The sequence below is a fragment of the Octodon degus genome, unplaced genomic scaffold, assembly GCF_000260255.1.
Source record: "Octodon degus isolate 3935 unplaced genomic scaffold, OctDeg1.0 scaffold00055, whole genome shotgun sequence".
Lineage (NCBI taxonomy): Eukaryota > Metazoa > Chordata > Mammalia > Rodentia > Octodontidae > Octodon > Octodon degus.
Genome location: NW_004524631.1, coordinates 508,628 through 516,432, shown reverse-complemented (window position 1 = coordinate 516,432; position 7,805 = coordinate 508,628). Strand labels below are relative to the sequence as shown.

The window sequence follows — 7,805 nt, the reverse complement described above, 5'->3', positions numbered from 1 at the left end:
TATATGCAGTGTATTATTTGTTGAAACTGTACTTCCGATTTGATTTGAAACTGTCTCATTGCTATATGTTTATCAATAAAAGTGTAGAAAAATAAATAAATAAATAAATAAATAATGACCATAGTGTGATAATGATGATAGAAGAGACATCATTTCATATATTCTTTTGTTGTTGTTGTTGTTGTTTTGTTTTGTTTTTTAGGGAGGGGTTTACCGGGTGCTCAGGGTCTCACTACTAGATCAGACTCGTAGTGATCCGTCTGTTTACAGCCTCTCAAGAGCTGGGATTACAGGCACGCACCAGCACGGGCAGTCTCAATCACCCTCTCAGTGTCCCTCGGGGCAGGGCTGGCCTGGCAGGCCCAGGAATCGAGACCTGGTCCCTGTGCCTGCTCGCAGGTGCTTTAATCCACGGAGCTATTTGGCCGACTCTCATTTCATATATTCTAAAGCTACATTACTTAAAAAAATATGGCACTAATTAGAGTGAAATTCAGTAGCATGACTGAAAAATAATTAATACCAGCTATTTGTCATAACAAAAGTTCCTCATAAGTTCAAGATGCTAATAACATGAGGCAGAGTAGCGAGAGGAATATCCCGAGTATCATTGCCATTTGTACTCATCTTTGCTATAAACCAAAAATCACTCCATAAAACAAAGTTTGTTAGTTTGACAACGAACAAATTGCATACCACCTGAAGTGAAAACAAAGATTCAGCATCCTGATTTTCTAGTTACACTGCAGGTGAGCATTTCAATTGTAACACTTAAAGAAGAAATGACATATTTCCCATAATTTCCGTCCAGCAATAAGAAGGGACAGGAGGGGCCTGCTGGTATATGTGGCTACTGAACACTGGCTCTAGATGCCTGAACACTGAAGCCTGACGCAGCGACTCTTCAGGGGCCACCAGAATGCCCCACCCTACTCCAGATTTCCCAGGACGCTTTAGGTGCATGTTCACGCATGTCACCACCAAGGGCCTTCGGCACTGCATCAGAGCTGGAATCCCTATTTGCTGGGGTTTTCATTTGAAATGGTTTTGAGTATTAAGCAAAAAATAGAAGAATGCAAAGCATAGCTAGCTATTAGTGGAGAGTCATGATAGAGGTGAGCAATAAATAATATAGAATTAAATATCCAAGGTATGAACATGTGAATAGCTTTAAGAATCTTTGTCCTGTGGCCAGCTAGATAGCTCAGCAGACTAAAGTGCCTGCTTAGGCAGATTCAGGGACCAGGGTTTGATCCCCAGTATACCAGGCTGAACCTGCCCCCAGGGCATGCTGACATGGTGATTGAGACTGGGCATGGTTGCACATGCCCGTAATCCCAGCACTTGGGAGGCTGAAAACATGAGTTTCACTATGAGTCCAATCTATGTAGTGAGACCCTGTAGACCCTGTACTAAATACATTAAAAAAAATCTTTATCCTTTTAATTTTTGTCACACTTAGAAAGGTAAATTTTTTCCACATATTGTTTTTCTTAAATATTCAGTATTCTCCAGAAACATTTTATTGTCTTTTAAAACTTGTCAGTGACCTATCTTTCCTACAGGTTTAGTGTGCTCCCATATTAATCCCAGCTGTAACATTAAATGCAAGGCTTAGATTTGCTTCATTGGAGCTCTGAAGCTCTATGGGACTAGAAATCCTGTCTTAGACATCACTGCACAACAAATGCCTAAGATAGAGTCCATGCATTCAATATTTAATAAATGTTTACCAAGAAAAAAAGAACTTTGGCTATCAGAAAGCTGGAGTTAGGGGGAATTCTTTTGCTGGTAATATTAGAAAAATAAATTTAATTATTTCTTAAAACTGCAGTAATATAGATATGCACCCTTGTCTGTTTCAGAAATAAGAATTGTCAGCATGAAAATTCAGACAGTCACAAAATTTCAAACAATTACAAATGTCATTGGATATGTAAGGGGCTTGGCATCTCCAGGTAAGTAAATTTAGATGTTTATAATCTACACTTTACATCAGAACTCACCAACAAATGTTCTGCATTAATTTAATAACATAAGTAAATATCTTAATTTAGGTATAATAAAAACTTTATGCTATTCTAAGAGTTAATCAATGTAAAACTAAGAAATTATATTTTTATGACATGTGCTACAATAGCCATATTTCATTGTTTTTCTTTTACTTATTGTAACACCATTGGAATTTTTATTAAAATGAGAAAAGAATAGGCTGGAGATGTGACTTAGTGGTAGAGTTCTTACCTTGCACAGGGCCCTGAGCTCAATTGCCAGCACCAGAAGAAGGAAGAAAGAGAGGAAGAGAGAGAGAGAGAGAGAGACAGACAGACAGAGAGAGAGAGAGAGAGAGAGAGAGAGAATTTTGCCATCTGTTCATTGGACAGAGGTTGAATAGGCCAAATATCTAGAATATAGAAAGCACTCAAACAAATTAGATATTCCAAATGAAAGACCCAATAAAAATGGGCCATAAAACAGAATAGGCAGGTTTCACAAGAAGTACAAATGGTCAATAAATACATAAGAAAATGTTCTCTGTGAAACCTGAGAAAAAGTTTTCTCTCCATGTGACTCTCCTTAGGCACACTATTCATCATTGATTACATTCCTCTGTGGCTCCGTAATCTTCTTGATCAGAAAATTTAGGGCACAACTGAGTTACATGATGTTACAGTATGGGTTCTCCTATGTCCTCAGTCTTCACTGACCTTGAAAGACTAGGGGCAAAATGTTGGCGAACTTTGCAGCCCTTTCTTTGTCCAATTTTTGATCTGCAAACTTAGGTTATTAACCCTCCAGAAGAGAAGCTTATTATTACCCCGCAACATATGCAGTTCAGTTTACCCTAACTATCTGTCTAATCATCAAATATCTTAGGCATAGTGTGGAACAAGTATCTTCCATCAAGTATTGATGTGTTGAAAGTTAAGTCCTTACAGAATATGAAGAAAAAATTTAAAAAATAGTAATAAACACATATTTTTAGACAGAAATTTAGAAATCTAACCACATACAGCATTGTAGCAGGAAAGACCTGTGACATTATTGTTTCTTTTTCTTGTATCTTTTTTTTTTCATTTATTACCCATTTAAAAAAAAAGAAAAACAAAAACAAAAGAAACCCTTTTACTTGTGAGACAGTATGGTAATAATTGGTATGTCATGACGAGAAGTATGTATTTAGAAGACCAGAATGACAAGCATTCCAAGCATGACCCTTCTATTACACATTGCTATCAGCTTTGGCCATGACTCATCCACATGGCTGACACTGACAAAGTATCTACAACGTGCAGTACAGGGCTAGAGGATAAATCCTGAGGGTACTTGACTGATCTTATCAGACACAAAGTTACATTTCTTGTTATATAGGTCTTGCTTTATCTTGGTCTTAACCATCCAGCAGAAAAGCGTGAAAATGAGGTATATAAAGTAAAGCCATATTAATATGCTGAGCTGTAAAAGGCTCTAGTCAGCAACTTCTGTGGATAACAACCTACTATTGTGGACTACTGGACTGTGTTGGATTGTTTTGCTGAATTAAGCACCTATAATATTTAGATGCCAATAGAACACCCATCTCTGACAGGACTGAACTGGAGAGGGGGGATACAGAGGAAGGACCATTTTGTATTTGTATGTACAGAATAGTTAGGATAGATGTACAGCTGCTTTCGCTTGGTTCAGTGAAAGGAAGGATTTGTAGTAGTAGTGTTTGGACAGCTGCTTCTTGTGCTGTGGATGACCGCTGAGAAGATAACAATGTGCAATGTATTAATTATTGAACATGTCCTATTAATCAGTTTGGAAAATGTCTCATTGATATTTGTTTCTCAATTAAATAAGTCAATAACTACATAAAAATGTTCAACATCTCTGGCCATTAGTGGAATGCAAATGAAAACAACACCAAAATTTCACCTTACTCCAAGAATGGTCACCATCAGGAAATCAAATACAGCAACAGCAAATGCTGTCAAGACTGCAGGAAAAGAGAATTCTACCTTGTTAGTGGAAATAAAAATAAAATCAATTTTAAAAAAGAATAGATTATCTTTTTAATGATGTGCTTTTTCTAACAACAAAATTTTTGTCTCTAAAAAGTTTTCAATGTTAGTCAATGTCCTTGGTTCACTGACAGCTCTGATAGTGCTTATGAAAACAATCAGCTGGCTATATTTTAAATAATTTTATACTCCTTAAACTTTCTGATGGATTTATCGGGTGATATTGCATTGGTCAATAAATGTCAAAAATGACTGATGTGTATGTTAATTAAGAGACTAATATCAATACCTCCATATATATTCTTATACTGAATCATACATCATTTGCATGTGCTTCTTACACAGTGTAGACAGAAAAAATTGTTTTAGTACATGGGTGCCATTTCTGTTGATGTGGTTCAATTATTTAGCAAGTTCTCCTTGGAGTTTTATATTCATGGCATCAGCCACATTGACCTAATTGAAAGCTTAAAGTATTTTGAAATCAAGTTATATATCCTCCCCATTTCTTGTTAGCTGACTCTAAGAAAATTCATGAAAAAAAAACATATTTTTTTGATGTCCTTACAGTGGCACTATTGAACAACCTCCAGTCATAGTGTCTTTAAATACAATATACAAATTAATTTGAAATGCTCACTTCTATTCTTCAGCCTTTTGGAAGAATTTCCATTGCAGAATTTCTGAATTGCTAGAACATTTCTCATTTATTCATTTGCAAGTCATTACTGGCAAACCAGCAGTACATCATACTAGCCTTAGGGTGAATAAAATTCAACGTACCATAAAAATATTAAAAATCAAATTTACAATTAGTATTTTTAGTGTGTGTTATGCAAACTTTCTCAATATTTTCTTGAACTCTTGAATATTGGTTGTTTACTCACATGATTTTATAAATTTCATATTTGAAAATAAGAAGTAATCATCAGTTACTATTGTTTTCTGGATACGATTTATTTAGAAAATGAGCAAACTAAAGTAGAACTTTCTAGTATTTTGGAGAGACAAATACATGAATTCCCAAATTTTCAGTCTTTTTAGATCATTTGTGTGAACAGTTAATTATGCTTAATTAAGAGAGTGACATCAGACACAGGCACTGTGATGGTTCTGACATCAATGTGGAGAACTAAAGTAGCTTCACTTTGTGACATTTCTCATGGCAGCATTTGGTCAGGGGCTGATCTTATTTGTCCAATTGTGCCAGACAACGTTCAAAGTACCTTGCAAACTAACTTAGGTAAAACGTCTTACAAGTCAATATATGTGTCACTTGTATGTGCACATTAGAGGTGAAGAAGCTAGCTCATGGAGTTGAAATAAACTTTCCAGGGTAACACAACCAGTAAGTTGTAAAGCTCAGATCGCAGTGCAAACTGCTTCTCTTCACAGTCTGCACATTTATTGAGCAAGTTATAAAGTTTCTTATGAAATGATAGTGAAGAAACTTTTCTCTGCACGTGTATAGTGTTCCTTTGTCAAATGAATTGAGTTGGGTGACTGATATCAATAGCATTGGCTGACACAATCAGTGAAAAGTCTGGAGGTACATTTTCAGTTTCTTTATTGCTGACAATAGTTGATATGCAGAAAACAGCCAACATGTATGTATTATGAAAACATTTCTAGGGCTGGCCACATAGCCAGTGGATTAAAGCACCTGCAAGCAGGAACAGGGGATAGGAGTTTGATCCCCAGGCCTGTGTGCCAGCCCTGCCCCCAGGGCATGCTGAGATGGCAGTGGAGACTGGGAGTGGTGGTGTACACCTATAATCCCAGCTCTTGGGAGTCTGTATACAGGCAGATCACTATGAGTCCAATCTAGAAGTGAGACCTTGGACACCCTGTAGACCCTTCCCTAAAATACAAAAAAAGAAAAAAAAGAAAGAAAGAAAGAAAACATTTCTAGTGGCTTCTTTATTTTGAATGATTGTATGAAATAAAATATTAGATAAGGCAAATTTTGCGACAATTAAATGACTTTTAATGTTGGCAAATTTTATTTTATCCAAAGCATAAAACTTGCATCTGTAATTAATTCCCTGAACACTTCATTTATTAGAAAATCCATACATAACTACCACATCTTGAACACTCAGACTTCCTGAATTGCTGCTTCCTCAAATGTGTTAATAGTTCATTAATATTTACTGAGCGTACATGCATTGTTTACGGGGCACTTCCCGCTGTGCTTTTGGAACACTGTTAGATAAGGTTTTCAGTGTGACATATTTGTATACTTCATTAATTAATATTCATGTTGCAAGGACAGTAATATGGATCTAAGCTTTGGTTTCCTAATTGGTTTTAGCAGCTGCCTCTGCTTTGGCATACACAGATGTGAAAGCCTCGGCAGCGGGTGAAAATGTTAAAGTAGTTCCAATTATTAGAACAATTTTGCTTCATGGTTGCTTACTTATGCAATAGGATTATGTAAATGTCATCAAATGTATTGTTAAGATTTATATTTTCTTTTAATGGCTCTCATTTTCCTCTGTTCCAGACCGGTATATTATAGTTGGCAGTCACCATCATAGCTACAATGGACAAGAATGGGCCAGCAGTACAGCGATAATCACGGCTTTTATCCGAGCTTTGATGTCAAGAGTTAGGAAGGGATGGAGGCCAGACCGCACCATAGTTTTCTGCTCCTGGGGAGGCACGACTCTGGGCAATATTGGCTCATACGAGTGGGGAGAGGTAAAAGACATGTTACCCATAAGGCTTTTCTTTTCTTTTCATACTAAGTAAACAATGTAAAAGTTTTGATGCCAAAGACCATGCTGTGCTTTACAACCAAAGTTGTAATATCTGCTACTTTGCTAAGTTCACTTGCAAAAATGAGGTAGAAGCAGAGCTACGCCAGAGTAAATTGTGTATGGCCTGAGACTACCCTCATTCCTATTGTCAGTAGCACCTGAAAACTGGGTACCACCCAATAGTCACCTAATTATTGTATTTATCCTTAGAGGACACCTTGACAGCCATTGGAAAAAAAAAGATTGGTTGATATAAGTTATTACTTTAAAAGTACTTTCTAGTTATTATCTGGAATTAGGAAACAATCTTCTGTGTTGTTTATCACTACCAGCATCATGTTTCCTTCGCAATATGAAGACTAAATTCCCATACAGATCACCTTCTTTTCTCTCTTTCTTCTCTTCTGTGCATCACTCCCACCTCTCTCTCTCCTTTTTCCTCCCTGCTTACCTCCCTACTTACCTAATTACCATAAGAAGCATTAATGAAATAGATCTCACAGTGGGGCACATTTAGAAACAAACGAAATACTTCAATTTCAAATGCGTCTGATGTGTCTGAATATCAGAAATACTACATTTTAATGTACTGAAACAACTGATAATTTGATTGATACTGCATTAACAACAGTGGAAAGACAGTAGAGCTCCTACATATTGCAATGACTTGTATATTCTTTTAAAGGAGATATAATGGGTTTACACAGACCAAATAAACCAACACAATTTAAACAATTTGACCTGCTTAGGCAGACGCAGGAGCTGGGAGTTCGATCCTCTGGCCTGCTGTGCCAGCCTCACCCCCAGGGCCCACTGAGATGGTTAATGAGACTGGGTGTGGTGGTGTGCAGCTGTAATCCCAGTGCTTGGGAGGCTGTAAACAGGAGGATCGCTACGAATCGGATCTACGCAGTGAGATTCTGTAGACCCTGGAAATCCTGTCCTAAAAATTAAAATTAAAATTAAAAATTAAACAATTTGATTTGTTTGTAGTTCAGCTTTGAGTAGAAAATGTTATCCAGTAGGAATTCTCTTA

General features: G+C 36.8%; 1 pseudogene; it reads left to right on the top strand.

Annotated features, from left to right (window-relative positions):
* The window catches only part of LOC101578651, a 20,068-nt pseudogene that overhangs the window by 9,144 nt on the left and 3,119 nt on the right, over positions 1-7,805 (top strand).